The sequence below is a fragment of the Paroedura picta genome, chromosome 6 (assembly GCF_049243985.1).
Source record: "Paroedura picta isolate Pp20150507F chromosome 6, Ppicta_v3.0, whole genome shotgun sequence".
Classification (NCBI taxonomy): Eukaryota; Metazoa; Chordata; class Lepidosauria; order Squamata; family Gekkonidae; genus Paroedura; species Paroedura picta.
Genome location: NC_135374.1, coordinates 21581402 through 21601554, shown reverse-complemented (window position 1 = coordinate 21601554; position 20153 = coordinate 21581402). Strand labels below are relative to the sequence as shown.

Genomic DNA, 20153 nt, shown 5'->3' with positions numbered 1-20153 from the left:
GAGGAAGTCAGGTGGAAAGGCTGATAGAAACTTACCATGCTGTTTCTGAAAACACCCCTCCCCCATTCATTAGTGATGTTACCTAAAGTGTGGCAGGATTATTTGACTCTCTGGATGGAGCATTGTCAGAAAGCCTTTCATTGGTCCTGGAAAAAACATCTGTAAGTTACTGTTCTATGTCATAAAAATTATGGCATTTCTGTGATTTCTACTCTCCTCGGTAATCACCGTTTGTGGGAAAGACAGCTGAGTAATGAAGAGATAAAGAGTTGGCTCTTATATGCCACTTTTCTCTACCAGGAGTCTCAAAGCAGTTTACAATCGCCTTCCCTTTCCTCTCATAATCATATTTATGTGACTTGTTTGATGGATCCAGTTTGATGGAAAATTTTGTTGTCTACGCAAATTGCTTTTGCCAAACCTTGAGGGGGCACTGGTGATCCCTATATTGCTAGTCTTTGGACTGCGTCATCTTTGGAAGGATGGGATACAGATGAGATACAGATTTGCAACTCACATGTGGCCTAGGGCAATTTTTGGTTTAATCAAGCTAAGTTTAATTTTTGGTTTAATCAAGCTGGTATAAAGTATGCCTCTTTATACCAGTTGCATGGATGGGAGGATGCTGTTGCAGTTGTCCTACTCATTGGCTACCTGGAGGCAGCTGGTTGGCCACTGGGTAAACAGAATGTTGGAGTAGATGGGCCTTTTGTTTGATCCAGCATAGTTGCTCTTTCATTGTTAAGATTTCTTATGAACCTTTCCTCTTCAGAGGCCTGTGTCTTCAGGAATGCTGTTATTACAATCCAGTGATCATTTTCTCAGCCGAAGTCACAGTTAGTTACACAAAGGTGTGAATGGGGAAAAGGGAAGGGCCTGTGGGATAGAAGCTTGACCCATTACAGCCACCACACCTCTCTCTGTGTACGACAACAATTCCATTAAGGCTGCTCAATGTGTTACATGAGTAACTTTATGGCATGTAATATTGACACAAGCATGCAAAACTTCTAAAATTAAACAGTCCATTATACTCCCATTCAAATCTGCATTAATTACATATATAGTCATGTTTATGAAAAAATAGTATTAACAATAAAAATATAATTTCAGAGTACTGTACTAATGTATTTACTTACAACAGTAAGTTAAATTATAGTGTATTTTAAGACTTCACTGCCAAGGGCAATAAACTTAACAACATGCTTATTAAAACCTTTGTATGAAACATCATAAGAACAATGCAGACTAAACCATTCTTGTATCCGAAAACCTGGAATGCATAGGAGGTTTTTTTAAATTCTTTATTGCCCCAAGTAAAACTCTGTGGAAACAGATAAGTGATGACAAAGCTTTGATGTTAATAAACCCAAATGGAAGTCAAAAATCAAAGTGTGTAAGCGGCTAGGTTATAAAAAGAGAGATGACAGAGTTATACCCTGTAATTAGGTGTAATTTGTGCTTTTGGCACAGCTATTTGTCCTGCATGAATGAGAGGCTGTCTTACATTCTCTTTGCTTGTATAATAGAATTACAGTACTACTGACACATCCCCTTAAACATGTTAAAAGTTTTTTAATGTATTTGACAACAGCATGATTTTTCCTTTTCCTTTGAGACTCCTGACTTACATGGATAAATAGGTTTAAAGGTAGAAAAAGCCAAGCAACAACTATACCCGGTGCAAGTATTTAATAGTAAAAGTATCAGCAGTGAGTTCTGGGGGTTGGGGACAGGCAGGACTGGGGGGGTAGTGAAATACAGGAAAACCACACTTCAACTTTCTGGCACAAGTCTTAACCACAGAGGTACTTCGAGTTGTCCATAGAGGCAAGAGAACAATTGAACAATCTCATTAAAGAATGCTCTGACCTTTTATGTTTAAGAGCTGCAGAAGCACTGTCTGGTCCAGATTTCAAAGTTCAGCTTAATTGTGTTGGCTCCATTACTGGTACGCACTCCAGAGTAATTGCAACATAAGCAAAACTATCAAACAGTTTATACAACTGAATAGGAGCACTTAGCTTCAGAGGAACCCCAATTTCATATCAAAGAGCTTCTTGAGACCAGGATTTCAACTAGTATATTTATAAGTACAAATATTTCCATTGTACTAAATTAACCATTTTGATAAGCCTCTGTAATTGCAGACCGAACGCTTTTTCTAATGAGGAATAACTTAAGTGTATGTGACCATGCTTCACACACTGTGGTAACAGCTTCACAATATGATCCCACGTTTTTGTGCTAGTGCTCAAACCTGGCTTTATTATGCGGTTCTGAAATTGTATGCTTGTGTTACCACAATCGAATGGTAGTGCTTGCATATTTAATAGGGGTAAACATCTGCTGTAACAAGAGCCTTACTCACTCTGAAGTAAATTAACATTTTCCTGTGAAGAAAACTCAATTTCTGCATTATTCAGCTTAATTCCAGGATCGCTTGAATCCTTTCCAATATATCTATATTTTTAATCTTCATTAGAAGTGAGGTTTCTATACTTTTGCTTGACTGGATTGTCAATGCCAGCTGAAGGTTTACTATCAGGAATGAATACTTGTTTGTGAATCATTGATCAAAGGTCACAGCAACCTTGGTACATTGATAAATTCTAATACAAAAGGTTAGGAAACAGTGCGATTGTGGCATTGCTTAAAGAGCAGAACTATGCTACATTTGCTGGTAAAGTTATATAACCGCTAGGGTCGCAACTTTAAAAAACCAGATTAAACAATCCTCCTTCCATTCATCTCACTGGATTTCTAAAAATTGAAAATATAGTGCATAGATTTTTAATTTAAATAGACATATCTTAAATTCTTGTTTATAGGTTTCATAATCCTAGCAATGATTTTTTAAAATTATGTTTTCATGACAGTGCCAGACTTTTAAAATCACTTGATCGAGTAAACTGTGTGTGGCAATATCTGGCATCATGCAAAAATGAGGGCAGTATCTCTATGGGTAGGCTTTAAGAATTCATTCAGAGACCACCATGAAGGGTGCCTAGCACGTCACAGGGTTGACTCTTTCCCTCCGTAAAAACTAGTACATATAAAAGTGTATGTTAGAAACCATCTGCAGGAAATTGTTTTGGCGTAGCTTAGAATTGGACATGGGTTCCATACACATCAGTGCCTGTTAAAAGGGAAGCCCCAATGGTGTTTCCCTCAGTTAAACTAGTGTTGTTCCTAAGATCTGGCAGATATGATTGCCAATCAGAAGAAAGCTTTGATGTCTGAATGAGAGGGCAACTTGGAAATGGTTGCTTGGCAAAAATTATTATATTTAAAGGCTCCTTTCCTGACAGTTGTCTCCCAAAGGAGATTCCAAAGAGAGATAGACCCATGCTCAGTCTTACGTTCTGAAAAATGCATGCCTATCTGACTTATTCAGTTATATATTTATATATATGATAAATTGGACATCACTGTGACTCTTTAGCAGAGGATTAAGTAAAGTGTTTAATTATCGGCATTGTGACTCACAGGGCACGTCACTGAAACATAAAGTTTGACTGTGTCCAGTCATTCAGTTTTTCTGGGAGGAATTATTACTGAAAGCAATTTTTGGATTAGAATTTTCATTGATTTGAGGATACTCGTTTATGTACTTTTAAATTATCTGCCCATCTCTTGGAGGCTAACTGATGGTAATAAAATGAACCCTTTGGTCACTTACTACAGCTAAAAGACTTGTATTACAATGTTGGAGAGTTAAATGCCCACCTACGGCAAATCATTGAATTGAGGAGCTTTAGAACTATTAACATTTAAACACATGGCATGTAGACCACACTTGCGTATGGATTTATTTGTAGATTTTTGGAAATCTTTCATAGAAGGTTCTGTGTAGATCTACCACCACTGTTGTTACATTTTTGTCTCTATATATACTTTTTAAATTTAGTTGCTAGATTCCCCCCCCTTGTTCTTTCTTTTTGTCTTGCTTTTTTTTGAAAGAAAAATAAAATAAAAAAGTTAAGACCCACAAAGAAAAGGGAGTAGGTGAGAGTAGGAGAAGATTATTTTGACAGAATTTAGGTCTGCTTGCTCCTCTCTGGTTTTGCTTGGGTGAGATTGGTGGCACTGCCCTATGGCCTGTACCCTTCTGGCCAATGGCAGAGGTCATCTGATTTTTGTTGCGGTCCAGGAGAAATTTAATTAGGGTTTCTTCTGGCATGGGTGTGCACCCTGTATTTACATCGTCTTTGGCTGATGGCTGGGGCCAGGCTGGGTTTATCCTTACCAGGGAAAGAGGAGGTATAGCCTTGTAGTGGCCCTTTGGCCTCTGGCTGATGACAGAGGCCTATGTGTGTCCTTCCTATCACACCTGTCACCTCAGGGAATCTAGTACATGATACAGTATGGCCTAAATGCCACTGTACTGTAGTACCTCTTTAAATACACATATTTTCATTCCTTTGAAAGGCCAAAATAGATGCCAAATTTCTTAGTATTGAAAATAATTATGAAATTCTGACTTCTCTCAGCTTTCCCCACCCTTGTTAAGCATGTGGGCATTTTCAGATTTTAAAATAGAGAGCCTAGTGGGTATCACCACATAGTGACCACCACGGAGGTGGTCAATACCAATTTGTTTTGGGAGAAGGAGTTTCTAAACCAAGTGTCATCCTACAACAGAGGTACTGCTTCCAAGGGGTGCGTTTTTAAACTCAAATATGATAGATTTTCTGAAACATCACCTGAACTGAGCAAGGGGGGGAATACTATGGGAAGAACTGCTGTTTGTTTCCAGTTTTCAAAGAGAATTCTTCCTTATGGGACAACAGAATGGGTTTCCAAACCCAGAAATAATCCCGAAGTGCAAGGCTATAATATGCCTGCCTAGATGATTTGCAAGTCAATGGTTATACGGACCAGACCAAGCCAAATATTTCCCCTGCCCCATTTTTAGTTGAGACCTTTTAGATTTTATTACCAAACATGGTAAGTTAGTGGAAATATATTGGTGGGCACCACAATGCTTCAGGAGCCACAATTGAGATTACTGATTTATCTGGACCTTTGCTTTTGAGCTAAACACACAAAAAGGAAGGGTTATTCTGACTCAATTTAAATTACTAGGTTGGTCTTGAAGTATGTGAAAGTCGATACTTCATTTTCACCATGAGCCATGTATGTTTATAAAGTTGGCAGTCCCAGGAGATCTTGCAGGAATGGCATAGGATGATTTCCCATGTCAGCCTTTTTATTTTTATTGTGCAGGGATCAGTCGGTGATTAGGTGATGAGATCTGATGAAAAGATCTGGATTCATACCTTAAATATGTTTAAAGGTAAAGGTATCCTCTGTGCAAGCACCGGGTCATGTCTGACCATTCTAGCATTTTAGTTCCCATTAAATACTGATGAATTTGGCAGAGTGTATGCATGTATTAAGCCCTATCATCAATGCTCATAAACTTGTTTTAACAATTATTGAAAGAAGCATTTTTCAGTGGTGCTTTAAGATGCTTTTATAATATAATAACCCTATCTTAATTGCAGTTATTAAATGTTTCAAAATCAGATAATCATTTCTAATGTATTGAAGACATGGACTTCCATCAAATACATTTATAGCCACGTATGTGGCTGATACCTGAAAGCTATTGGCATAAAGTAACAAAATGCTTTTGTTTAAGTTGAATAATGTGTGTTGTGGGCTCAGACTTTTTGTTTTTACATTTTTATTGTAACTGGTTAACTTTTAACAGAGGTGTGAAAATGTAATTGGTTGAGTAATGAATTAGTTTGTCTCATTCAGATGACCCTAGCCCCTTTTAAGCCTTCAAGATGCTTTGGAAAGCTGACACAGAGTGGTGTTTGCCACAAAATGGCTGCTTCAGGAGGTGGAGCCAACTACAAAATGTCAATGAGTGAGGTTAGCTAGATAAAAAAGCCCAATGTTTAGAAAGGCCAATTATAAATATGTATTACACATCCATCAAAAAGCTGTAATGTCCACAAATACAACCTTATTAAAAAAATTCTATACCTACAATACAGTTCTAAAAATCCAAGTGATAAAAAATTATCCAATATAGTACATTACAATGAGGCCAGCACAAACATCAATCATTTATACAAAGAACTGCATAAAGATCTTATATCTACTTACACAACTATTCAAATTGCTCAAAAACAATATTTTTCACATAAGAAGGTAAGTCCAGTGAAAATAGTATGCAAGCTTCTGTCTTCCTAGTCTCCACGTCATGTCTTATCATCACATATTCAAGGTCAAACCAGGAGATTCCCGGCCAGAACTCCCTGGGAGGCTCCCCAACAGATACTGGGCCTCTGTTATATAAGCTTTATCCAGGGGACAAAAATACCAATTCTGTTGTCTCTTTTCCAAGTTGTCCTTATTGAAAAAGGCAGTGTTCCGTTAATCCCATATAAATAATTTCCTTTAGTCAGGTTCGGAAAGAGTGACGTCTGCCTTGGCTTTCATGGCAGTCTTTTTCATACTGTTTGCATCGCGTCCCATGTGGGCTTTCAAGCATGATAGCCTTACTCAGCAATGATGGTTTCCTCTCAGATTTTGATGTAGAGGCACCAAAAATGGCTGGGAGCTTAGGGGTTGCAGTGCCTAAGGAGGCAATTAGAGCAACTGTATCAGAGATGGCGAGTGATAGAAGCGCGCCAAAATGGAGTGTGGACCAAAGCAGCCGTTTCAACTGGTGTCCATTTTAGTGACTGGTGTCACTACAACCGGAGAAAGCCTTCTCTTCTAACTCCTTCTACAAGCTGTATGGACTCCATTTGCAGTACTGCTGAACATGATTTGAGGGAAACATCACAACCTGATAACATTAATACTCCCATAAATGTCAATTTCACTCCTGAAACGTAGGCTAATCTCTGAAACCTTATCTGCTTAGATATGACTGGACAGCCTTATCAGTACTGATAAGTGCCTGGGTGAAGAGTGGATAGTTAGAAAAATGACCAAATAGGGTGTGGGACTGTACCATTGTGTAAAACCAGGCATCAGAGGCAGCTCAGTCAGTCTGCTAGCTGTGAATGACTCCTTATGTATTATTTATTTTTTATTTATGTATATTTATATACCGCTCTCTCCCGAAGGCTCAGGGCGGTTTACAGGGAACAGATACAGATAACATGAGGTAACACATGCGACAACAGCAATAACAGTGCAACACCCATAACCCCAACATGATAACAGCAATAACATGATAGAACTGCAAAGGAGCCTCAGCTCAACTCTTACTGGGACCCAGTGGGATAGGCAGATTAGTGATGGTCTTAATAGGGGGGGGGGGGGCTGAGTGCCAATTGGAAGCGATGGTCCGGGTCGACCTCAACCAAATGCCTGGTGGAGGAGCTGTATTATTCCCCACCCCTTGCATCCTGCCTAATCAATAGTAGGTCTTGTAGTTGATGATGACTTTCTAAGTTTTCTCAAAGACTGACTCATGATCTTAAATCCACTACCTTGAGAAGACAAGTAGCAGCACTAGTTACGGTAATTTCTCTTATCAGAGAATGCCGCATTTCAAGACATCCACACATTTGTACTATCGAGAGGTGCAGCTATTAAAGACCCACCTTAGAAAACATAGATTTCCTACGTGGAAACTGAATATGGATCTTTTTGCCTGACCAAATCACCTTTCAAGAGTATTCACCAGTCATCACTAAAGTTCTTAAGAAAGAAGTCATTATTGTTGGTCATGATTATGTCTGCTAGGCAGGTGTCAAAATTAAGAGCGCTATCTGTCAAATCAGAATTATGCATGTTTTATAAAGATAAGGTAGTCTGTACCAATCCATCATTTAAACCCAAGGTGGACTCTTCATTCCATAGGACACAGGATATTGACCTTTCTACCAAATCCTAAACATCCCAAAGAGAATTCATGGCACACGTAAGAGGAGCCTTAAAAGCATTCTTCATGAAAACAGATAAAATAAGATCAGACAGCTTTTTCATATCAGTTTCTTCTTCTCTTGACATGTCAATGTCTCAAGTCCTGCATCACAGAGGCGCACAAGACTCTGAAACTGGAAATTTCTCCAAAGATCATTGCTCATTCAATACGCAGAATGGCCACTAATGCTGCCTTCTCTAATCACACTTCCCTTGAAGAAGTATGCAAAGTGGCTACTTAGTCTCCCATGTCATCATTCATTTGTCACTACAAAATTGATTTATATACCCCAGCAGATATGGCCTTTGGCAGGAGAGTACTGCAACACATTAGTGATAACAAAGATGATGACCCACCCATCTCTTAGGACACTGTCATGGGAGATCCCACAAAATGCCCTCTGCCTCAGAGGGAGAACAATCATTGATTACTCATCAACATTCTTCTCTGAGTATGGGAGGACATTTTGTCTAACCCATCTCTGCTATTCCTTCTCTAGCCTACTGTTCTTAGAGTATTATTTTTCAATCTTTCAAACCATTCTCCCTGGGTGAATGGTGGGAATCACTCCACAAGATATCCTCCTGTCCTCAGAGGAGAAGAACCCTTCACGGTGATTAATTAATGGTCGTTCTTTGGCAGCAATTGCTGCCAAAGCAACTTAAAAACATCTGCATAGCTAGCCAGATATCCAGTGGTTAATCAGAAGCTTTGATGGGCACAAGCTCCATTTAGTCTCACCTGCTTTCTAAAAAGACTTGGTGGGTGCCAGAACAGGTGTCGTCGGCAGGCATCATGGTACCCACCACCACAACATCCAGCTAATGCTAGCCTTGGATTCTTTTTACACTGCTGACCTCTATTTCAGCTGCCTGGCATTATTAGTTTGATTTTGTGCCCCCACCCCGAGCATTCCTCCAGGATATGGGGATTCTTCCACTTTATTGGGTGTGGATGAGAAGGATATAATTGGCTACTTACTTTAAAAGCCTTAGCAAACCAATGTAATGTGTTACTCTTGCCTCTTCTTTTAAGAATAATAAAATTATTCCCCTTAGGAGTGGTCATGATGTGAAGTTGCTTAATAATGTTTTAGGGCATGATTATGACATCATTTGCCCGCTTCAATTTGGAGAGTGCTGAACGTGAACATACTTAGAATCGGGGCTTGAAACATTTAGCATAGTAGAGTTCTAAACAACTCAAAAGCTTGCATGCTGTTTTGTAATATTTTTTGGTCTTAATAAAAGGTATCACATTAATCTAGGAATTAAAGCCTCATTCATCTAGGAATACTGTTTCATTAGAAAACATTGGTTAGCTACTAAGCCCAGCCACAGATCAATAGTGAGCTCTAGTTAAAGTTCTGTTTTCAAATTCTGCCTAACAAGTACAAGTTTAAATTATTATATCTTCACTGCTTCTCTCACAGCTATAATTCTCAACTTCAAAAATGGGAATAGTAACTCTCTTCACAAATGTCTCTGAAATATTTGTAAAGCATTCAAAGCAAACTAAAATAACATAACTCCATTTGGAGTGGGGAGGAAAATCTCAAGTAATTTGAAAAGGTTACTATTTATATAAATAAACTCTAGTCCTTTGTTATAATCCTTAAAAACTTTATAATTGTCTGATGAACCAAAAGAACAAAAATCCCAATTGTGTGTGACATGTCATTTCACATTATCTAGTCTCCAAGAACTGAAATCCTGTCAGATGTGAGATTCAAAGCAAGATATACTTTGAATAAGCACTTCAGAAATCAAACTCGATTTTCTTTGTAAGTTATACATCCCTACCTTGAATTGCTTTCCTGGATCTAAGTTGATTGGCAAACAGCAGTTGGTGTTAGGAATTTAGGACATCCATTTGTGGATATCTAGGAGATTTAAATAACACATTCTTTTAAAAATATCTACTAGCTAGCTCACTCCTTGCAACCTTTGTTTTACAGATGGCTTTAAAAAGTCTGGTGCATTTCAGATCTGAGCATGGATTTAGAACAGCTTTTAAAAATCGTTCTTACTGCTGGGGACTAAGAAATACTGTGACATAACTACTTAATCTCTAGCTAGGCCAAGGATTCTTTTTACATAATCCTGTCTTTCTTAAAAGATGTTAATACAGACTGAAAGCAGTTACAAGAAAACTCTTGTTAAGTCCAGTGGCCTATAATAAAAGCAGTGGCATTAATTGTGTTGCTTTTGATGATTACTTTGAGTTCTTACATTTAGGGTTATTAATTTTGTGAGGATATGTATTCTTTCTCAACCAAATATTGAGAGATGTATTACTTTGCTTTGCTAGAATATTACTTTGGGTTATTAATTGGGGGAAACATGAAAAGTTGTGTGTGTTAATACAAAATCAATCCTTAATTTTTTGGAAGAGGGGAACGATGACTCATAATTGCAAGAAGAAAATCAGTGTTCAATACAGTTGACCTTGCAACTGACCTTGAAATTGTTTCATGAAGAATAATGTATTTCACAAACTTACGGTAATTACATGTCAATATAATTCTTTTTTTTTTCTAAAGATTTCTGAAATTATGTCAAGATTATTGTTTAGTTTACTGATAATTAGTCAACAAAAAACTTTGAATCAGTGTCCATGATGAATGCCAGAAAACATTTTTTTTCTTCAGAATCTTCTTCTATGGACTCCTGCTTATATAGTAGTAGTTTTGGCATTTAGACATCCTCGTGATTTGGAGTTTGATTAAGCCAGGAAGTGTTAAATCACAATCCAAGTACTAAAAGAGGATGGCACTGGGAGAAGATTTGAGCTCTCAACAAAGTCTGTTTGTGCCTGATCAAGGTTAATTGCTTCCTGTTTTGATCAGGAAACTTTAGGCTAAGGACTGAAGTCAGACTAATGTTTCCACCAGCAGAACTGCTCTCCCATTTCACTTCCCTGATCTCCACAAAATGGTGCTCCTGGGGTCTGCAGTGGGAAGGGCGAATTGGTGGAAATTACCAATTTAGTCTGGATCAAACTATAAAACAGTTGCCTTGGAAACACTGTTCTGTGCAGGAAAAGTATAATGATTTTTTTTTTCAGACCATTATCTGAGAAATGTAGCTAGTTAATGACGTTGATCAACAAACTGATTAGAAAATAGGATGAAATTTCAGTGTCGAAGTATGGAGGCATTCTTGAAAGGGTTTCATCCCACCTTCCCAAGAAGATGAGAAGAGCTGGGTTTTTTATAACCTTTTTTTCACTACCCAAAGGAGTCCCGAAGCAAGAACTTTTCCCTTCCTCGTCCACAAAAGATACCCTGTGAGGTAGGTGAGGCTGAGAGAGATCTGAGAACTGTGACTAGGCCATAGTCACCCAGCTGGCTGTATGTGGAGGAGTGGAGAATTAAACATGGCTCTCCAGATTAGAGGCCAGTGCTCTTTAACCACTATACCACACTAGAGCTGCAGAGCTACTGATGAATCTGTGTTTCCTAAGAGAAGACCCCCCCAAAAAAAAAACGACCAGCCCTTTGCCTTGCACAGAGGTAGCTGATGAGGCACATAAGGCTGGACAGAGATTCCTATGGACTGTCATTGTCATTACTGGAGTTGATAAATGATTTTTAATTTTGGATTGCTGAGGGGGGGGGGACTCTTTTTTCCTCCAAGCATGTAAACTGCTCTCTTTCAGTGTGCTGTTTTGATGAGGATTCTGTATTTGTTTCCTTCCTTTAAAAACACACAAAACAGTGTAGTGGCTAGAATACTAATGTTAAAACATAGCTTTTTAAATGTGGTAAAGTAAGATCCATGCTTATTAAGAAGGCTTTGATCTTAGATTCAGGTGGGTAGCCGTGTTGGTCCGAAGTTGTGGGTAGCTGTGTAGGTTGCATTGATTTTAGGATTATTGAGGTGCGTCTCATTGTTTGTTTAAACAAATGGAATTTTCATTCCTTACGCTAGTCTTGACTGTAGACAAAAGACACTTGATGGGTGTAAATGTTTTGCTTTCTGGCACAAAAAAATACAGCATACTAATACTACAGGGTGTATTGGCTCTTAGAAAACGTAGTAACGATAAACAACGGAAGCAGCAAACCCTACTTGTTGCCTTCTATGGCTAATGGCTTGCATGTAAGTGGAGTTCACAGCATATACTTAACACTGACTTTGATGTCTGAGAAATCACCAAAGGATCTTGTTTGAAAAACAAACCTCTTGCCATATGTGTCGGGACAATGAAGGGAACGTCTTTTGAAAGCAGCTATGTTGCTGTAGGGTATTGAAACAAATGCCCCTCAGAATTCTCGGAGAATTGCAAGGACAGCTCAAAGGCTTTATTCTTTACGGAATTTTGTCCTGAACCAGCTGTGTGGGCTTGCATAGTTTGCTTCTGTTCTTATGAATGACTTGCTAAAATAAATGGAACTAAAGAAAATTGCATTGGGGTTAAGGGGTTGAGCGAAAAACTGAGCAGACATTGAAAGGCTGTTCTGACATACATGAGTGTACTGGTAGGATAACTTTTTGAAATGATCTCACGTGTGTGCTCATGGGATGCGGATTTCGTTCTCCTCTCAGAATGTAGCTATCTGCACAAACAGGATTCCAGGTTGTTATCATTGATTTAGTTTAGAAAATTCGTAGGCATGGTGGGCACACCCCAAGGTATGCAAGTGGACTCCAGTCACACAATGGGGCATTACTGCTTCCTTCCTGTTGCTGTCTCTGATGCCCTCAAAAAGCCGTTTCTGGGTGTCAGGAGCCAGTTTGGTGTAGTGGTTAAGAGTGCGGACTTCTAATCTGGCGAGCCAGGTTTGATTCTCTGCTCCTTCTCTACATGCAGCCAGTTGGGTGACTTGGGCTCACCACAGCCTTGATACAGCCGTTCTGACTGAGCATTAATATCAGACAGAGCTCTCTCAGCCTCACCTACCTCAGAGGGGAAGCAGAGTCTAGCACCTTTAAGACCAACAAAGATTTATTCAGGGCGTGGGCTTTCAAGTGCAAGCACTCTTCGTCAGACCTTCAGGGCATGCAAGCACTCAAAAGCTCAGACCCTGAATAAATCTTTGTTGGTCTTAGTGCTACTGGACTCTGCTTCTATTGTGGTACTTCAGACCAACACGGCTACCCATTTGATTCTACCTCACAGGGTGCCTGTTGTGGGGACAGGAAAAGGAAGGCAATTGTAAGCCGCTTTGAGACTCCTTCTGGTAGTGAAAAGCGGCATATAAGAACCAACTCTTCTCTCTACATGAGCTGCGGCATGCGCGTCTGTGAATGGAAAGGGAATCCATGGAAATTGGAGAGGTGGTGAAGAGACCCTTTTCTGCAATTGCAAATGCCTTCCAGCCCTGTGAGAAGACTGTGGGATTCCAATCCTAGTTTCCAGCTGCGTGGTACTGTCAAACCTTATGGGAATGCCAAACCTATATTGTAATTGGCTTTGAAGCAGAGACTGAAACATGATCCTGGAATGAAGAATGCATCTGGTCTGCACAATATAACATTATGCATTTTGCATGTTGGCATGGAAAGTGAAGTCCTTTCATTATTTTAAAACAGTGAAATGCCCTTCCTCACAACATGCCAGTGGGAGGGGGAAATGTCTGGCCCTCCGTTTCGTTGCTTTCTTCCACAGCACAGTGGCTCTTAGATGGTCATTGCAGTTGGCAGAGGTGTCCACCCTGCTGCTTATGGAACTGGTGTGTGCTGGCTTCCTTGCCTGCCTCCTCCAAGCTTTCTGTAATAGAGGAGTTGTTCTTCCCTGGAACAGGGGTGTCTATTTGGCTTGGAAAAGTTTTAGTTGTGAGAAATTCCTGCCTTCCAGAAGAATTTCAAGTTCAGCTTAGCCTTAATTTTTGTGTGGGTTTTGATTAGATGACAAGCGGGATACGAAAAGGCACCGAAAACTGTAACAAAAGGAGCTATGTTCTTTCTCTCCTTCAACCCTGCTGTTGTGCTTAAGAGCCACTGGCCTCCCTGGGAAGGCATGGGCAATTATTAGAGGTTGATCGAGCCCCTTCTCAAAAATGAGAAGTAGAATGCCAACTTCTGAGCTGAGACTGGCTTTTTTGTTGCTCCTAGAAAAACGTTAGGGGTCATCAGAAAAAGTGTTGTGAGCCCATCACACGCCCACATTTTGAGTTGCTTTTTTCCCTTAAGCAAAAGCCTGCTTGCGGAAGACAAATTAGGTTTATTGATTTTACTGACCGTCTGAGGCTGTCACTAATGAGTTGCTTTCCTCTAGCGATGAAACGTTTCCCTCCACTAAATCTAACCCCAATCAACTATTGTGTTGCTGAGTTTAGCGTTCGGAGACTGGCTAGTTCTATATTGAATTTATGAATGCCACTGGCTTATGTTCCACGGTTCCACTCAGCAATGTTTCCTCCAACTTAAGTGATTGTTCTTCCAATGACTCCTTAGGCTGCAGGAAGGCTTCAAATGAGTAGAGTGGTAGGATACAGATCACGGTTAGATCCTAATAAGTTTATGGAAGCAACCCCCCCCCCCTCCCCAAGCCTCTGTTCACAAAGAACCAGTCATTTGAAAATGACCTGAAGAGAGTTGTGCCTACATATTATGTTATTGAAATTTAGGGCAAGCCGTAGGAATTGGACTACAAAACAACGTTAACTGTAGATACAACTTGATTTTGTTTTAAAATTGTCTGGTAATTTCTTTGCTAAGAGTGGCAGACTACCTTTTATGATGGCACTTAGAATCACAGAATTGGAAGGAATCTCCAGGGTCATCTAGTCCAACCCCCTCCACAATGCAGGATCAGCCTAAAGCATCACTAAGTTGCTGTCCAGCTGTTGCTTGAAGACTGCTGGGGGGGGGGGGGAGGGAAAGCTCACCACCTCTTTAGGCAGCCTATTCCACTGCGGAACTATCCTGAGTATGGAAATAAAATTCCTGATATCTAGTCAGCACCATTCTCCACATTGTCCATTACTGTGGGTCTTATCCTCTGCTGTCAACAGGAACTGCTCCTCCAAGTGATAACCTTTCAAATACTTAAAGAGAGTATTAGCAACTTCCTCTTCTCTAGGCTGAACATTCTGAATTCCCTCAGCCTTTCCTTATAGGGTTTGGTCCCCACTTGTCTTGCAGGGAGAAAAACCATGAAGTTCTGTGACCTGTTCTAAGTGGGAACAAAAGGATTGCTAAAAGAGCCATTGCTCAGTGGTACAGCATATTTTGCATGCAAAAGGTTTCTGGTTTGAAGCCAGTCATCTCCAGTTGGGTAGTGGGGTTGTGAATGATTTCTGTATACGACCTTGAAAAGCAGCTGGTAGTTGAAGCAGAAAGTGCGGGGCTTCACAGAACAAGCCTGACTTGGTATAATAAAAGTGCCACTTGCTTAATTTTATTTATTGAGTTCATTTATACCCTGCCTTTTTCTCTGGTGAGGACCAAAGCAGCTTCCAGCATTCTCTGTGAAGATAAAGTGGAGAACCAGCGAATGATGTAAGCTGCTTTGGGTCCCCATCCTGTGATATAGACTGTGTCACTGGTCCAAGGGCTCCTAATGAGCTTCTATGACAGAATGGACATTTGAAGGTGGCTTTTCCAGATCCTAGTCCGGGCTCTTCAGGTTGGTTCCTGTTAAGCTGTTCAAAATAGCAAAACAATGCTAGTGAAAAGCAAACATTAAAATTGTAAAGGTTAAGTAAATAATTTTGTGGTTTGCTATTTTTATAATTTGTCTAATTTTGACGCAAAAAATATGCTACATATGTGACCTTGAAATAGCTAACTGAAATAGTTCTAAGACTGAAGCTCCCGTACCACAGTATAAATAACTGTATAGGTGCCAACCACTAAATGTGCAAAAAATAACACCTCTGTCTTGAAAGTCATATGATTTGCTTGCATCACACTTTTTTTTAAGGAACTCGAGAGGAGGGGGCATGGTATATGGTTAAAGCTTATCCTGAACATCTGTGACTGGGGGGGGGGGAATGTTAATGAAAGCTCAGGTTTGAAACAGCTGGAGTTTTTCAGGAAAGCACCTGAGATCTTGAAAGTGGTAATAAAATCACAGTAACTTGTAGGTAGCCAAGCATTTTAAACAAAACCCCCAAAAACTTGACTTTGGAAAATAGGAAGGCAGTTAAGACAATGGACTACAATACTTACAGTTGTACCATTTACTAATAATCACAGTTTAACATTGGTAACTTCCCACTGTTGAAAATGAGGTTGGTAAACATCATGTATTGCGGATATTTACTAATGGCATATCAGCAGTCCCTCAAGGGAAAAAAAGTAGACTGGATTTTTAAATGGTTCTGAGCTATTTCTGCTAAAATGCTTTTTAAGGCTATAAACCAGCAGTGTAACAGGTGCGTCAGCTTTTGTTCCCATGTAGTTATGGAAAATAATTATGGTATTGGCTGGCCATGTTTCAGAGCCAGCAGTATGGGAGCCTGATGCAACGATTATAAGAAAGTGTTGTTATATTAACTCATTTTAACACTTTTGTTTCTGTACCTTAATTTTTATTTTAGCTGAACAAACTGTTTAGCTTCTCAATGTTTTGGACTTCCAAAGTATTCACAGTAGAATTTGGTTAAGGACATGCAAATTGCACGCCGTTGTAACAAACTCCTCTGAACAGGTTAGGTTTATGAGTAGTGGTTAAGAACAGCAGCTTCTAATCTGGTGAACTGGGTTTGATTCCTCGCTTCTCCACATGCAGCCGGCTGGGTGGCCTTGGACTCGTCACAACACTGATATGCTGTCCTGTCAGAGCTTGCTCAGCCTCACCAACTTCACAGGGTGTCTGTTGTGGGGAGAGGAAGGGAAGGTGATTGTAGGCGGCTTTGAGACTCCACTGGTCAGTGAAAAGTGGGGTATAAAAACAAACTCTTCTTTTTCTAAACAGGTTTACATGACTTTTCAGACCCTAAACCAATTTGTGTGTGTGTGTAAGGCAGAGATAATTATATGAGCATGGGCTCCAGGCTAGTTACAGAACATTTAAGACATTTAAAATATGGACTAGTTAAAATCAGGATAAAAATATTGCAAGATTGGTCCAAAATACCCTTCTTCCCACAATGTACTGACATAATCTCATCCAATGTAGGCAATCTCATATATGAAAGTTTTATAGTAATGAGGCATATCACTACATATTCTTCCAATAATTTGAGTATATTGTTGATACCAATCTTGGAGCTTGTGGCAGGACGTAAGGGAAGAGATGCCTCAGTCACTTTCCCTTTCGCCCTCCTTCTCCATCTTCTACTATCCTGTCGCATTATCAGGACATGAATCCACTGAAGGGTCCCATTTATGGAACATGGCTTTCTCGCCTCCTCCCTCCCATTGTCATCCCCTTTTAAAGGATTACTAATTACTAAAGGAGAGCCTCTTGTGGCGCAGAGTGGTAAGGCAGCCGTCTGAAAACTTTGCCCATAAGGCTGGGAGTTCAATCCCAGCAGCCAGCTCAAGGTTGACTCAGCCTTCCATCCTTCCGAGGTCGGTAAAATGAATACCCAGCTTGCTGGGGGGTAAACAGTAATGACTGGGGAAGGCACTGGCAAACCACCCCGTATTGAGTCTGCCATGAAAACGCTGGAGGGCGTCACCCCAAGGGTCAGACATGACTCGGTGCTTGCACAGGGGATACCTTTACCTTTACCTTTAATTACTAAAGGACTGAGGGAACGAACCGACTGAGGGATTGTCAAGTTATTGTTGAAGTGCCGTTCTAATTGTTCCAGTTGATATGTTGTTGTTATTGTTATATTGTTATATTGATTTTGATATTGATTTTGATAGTGTTCTATGTGAATGTTCAAAAATGTAAACCGCCCAGAGCCGTAGGGAAGGGCGGTATAAAAATATAAATAAATATAAATAAATAAATAAATGTCCAAAGAAATCCAGGCCAATTCCAGCTTTTGAAACTTCTCCCCATAATAAAATAAAATGACACATGACACATGCTCATTGAAACATGCTGGGAAACTTATCAAATTGCCCCAGAACTAAGCACCTAAATGTGAAGTCTCCCACTTTGAGCTCAAAGCTCAAGCTAAATAAACATCCTGCCCTTTCCCAGATGATTCTGCTGGTAAGTCCCCAGTGCATTATTGGACCATATATTGAGAGTCAACTTGGTGTAGTGGTTAAGACTGGTGGCCTCTAATCTGGAGAGCTGAGTTTGATTCTCTACTCTTCCACATGCAGCCAGTTGGGTGACCTTGGGCCAGTCACAGTTATCTCAGAGCTCCCTCAGCCTCACCTACCTCACAGGGTGTCTGTTGTGGGGAGAGGAAGGGTAGGTGATTGTAAGCTGCTTTGAGACTCTTCGGGCAATAAATAGTGGGGTACAAAACCCTAGCTCTTCTTCAGCTCTCTCTCATATGATTGCAGTCGAAATCACACAGGCAAGAGAAAAAGGGGGGATGTTGGTGGTGTGATCAATGTAAAACCACCTTCTGTATGTAATGATAATGATTGCATTGAGTGTGCTAGCTGGGGCCAATGCTTTTGAGTTGCCCTCACCAAGCAAAGAACAATTGCACATTTGTAGCGCCATCAGCAATTGTCCTCAAGAAAATGGCTTCTCAATATTTATTGCTTTGAATTGGGAAAGGGGAAAAAATACTTTTAGTCACTTAGGTAACTGACCTAACAGCTGGCGGCTGATGTGGAAAAATGTAAAACAATTTGTCTGGGACTACAAACCAAAGGAAATACTGCATGTGTCTAAATGGAACAATCATTCAGCACTCCAAAAAGATTTGAATAAAGCTTTGATGGAAAAGAAATCATTGGGTCTAGGCAGCAAATACACAGCTGCAAGAAAAGTTACTAGGTTGAATTAGCAGCTGTTCAGAATGTTAAACAAGGAGCGATATGGTCTCATGAGCGGTACACTCTGGTGGAAGTCTTTGTGGGTCGCTATACTACACAAAACAAGAAGGAGAAATTATGGAAATTGTGAGGACTGGAAACGAATTATGAGAGGAAGGCATGAGACTGAAGATAATCCTGTGTAACACGTTAGGCATGCATTATAGTCTAAATTCTGTAAAACACTTGGCTGCTTTTTAATGTGCTGCATAATGGACAGAGAACGTTGATTCTAGCTAGGAGGATGGTACAACTCCTGCTGTTTTCTTTGCTCATCTTGGGGGCTTCATTCAGCCAGGCTGAACTTTAAATGGGCCATTCCAGCAAGCACTGACTGACCTGCCTTCTTGTCCTAGAGAGGAAGGAATTCTGCATACATCCTAGCAGGGTTAAGGAGTGCAGCCTGATTGTTGGTGCCAATGGTTGATCTCATTTTCTCTCTGCCTATATTCTAATTGCCTTGTAACTTCAAAAAAAATTGCACTTCTTAAGAAACATAAAGAGAAACAATCCTGTGCAGCTGTTCTACCATGCAGGTGAATAGATACTTTGCTGCTAAATATGCATACTTGGAAATCTTCTTGGGAGTAAGTCCCGTGTTATTCAGTGGGGCTTATTCCACAAAACAGTGCTTAGATTACAACCTCAGTGAGGCTGACTCAGCCTCAGAGTTAAGCATACTACCTTCCTATTGACTTGAAGAAGAAGAAGAGTTGGTTCTTATATGCCGCTTTTCCCTACCCGAAGGAGGCTCAAAGCGGCTTACAGTCGCCTTCCCATTCCTCTTCCTTTAACAGGCAAGTGACTCCTTTCCTATGTACAAATAGATCATTATCCTGCTTCTGTGTAACAACAACTTGATATATAGGCATTTATTGGCAATACGGCTTTATGCTTTTTCCCATGCCACCTGAAGCACCACTTGCTGACTTTTTCAGCTAAAACTGCTGTTAAAGGCAGAAAAGAAGACAGGACTCTGTTTTTCTTCATCATTTGTCAACCCTGCACTGGAGCAGTAAGTTAGAAATCAGAATGCTAAAGAAGCTTTTAAAAAGTTGGGTACAACAGCGTTAAATCTTGTTTGTTTCCATAAGAATTTTTCTGTTGTTGTTTGGGGGGAATTCCACTGATTCTGCCTACCTTCTGTATACAGTCCATGAAACATATATATATACTAGATTCAAAGCCTTTGAAAGCCCCCCCCCCCGTGTGCTTCTGGGCATGAGGGGAAGGCCTGCTTCTCCCCTCCCAGCATCGGCGCAGCCTTTTGCTCGGGCCTAGAAGCACAGCCGGGGCCTCTTTGAGGAGAAGGCCTCCATCTTCACTTCCCCGAGGCTTTCTGGCCTGTCCTGGTGAGGGCCTCAAAGTCTGTCCCGGTGAGGGCCTAGAAGCCTTTCTGGCCT

At 40.3% G+C, this 20153-nt stretch overlaps 1 protein-coding gene across 3 annotated transcripts in view; it reads left to right on the top strand.

Annotated features, from left to right (window-relative positions):
• MICU2 (mitochondrial calcium uptake 2) overlaps positions 1 to 20153 on the top strand; it is a 111407-nt gene that overhangs the window by 17473 nt on the left and 73781 nt on the right. The window lies entirely within an intron of this gene.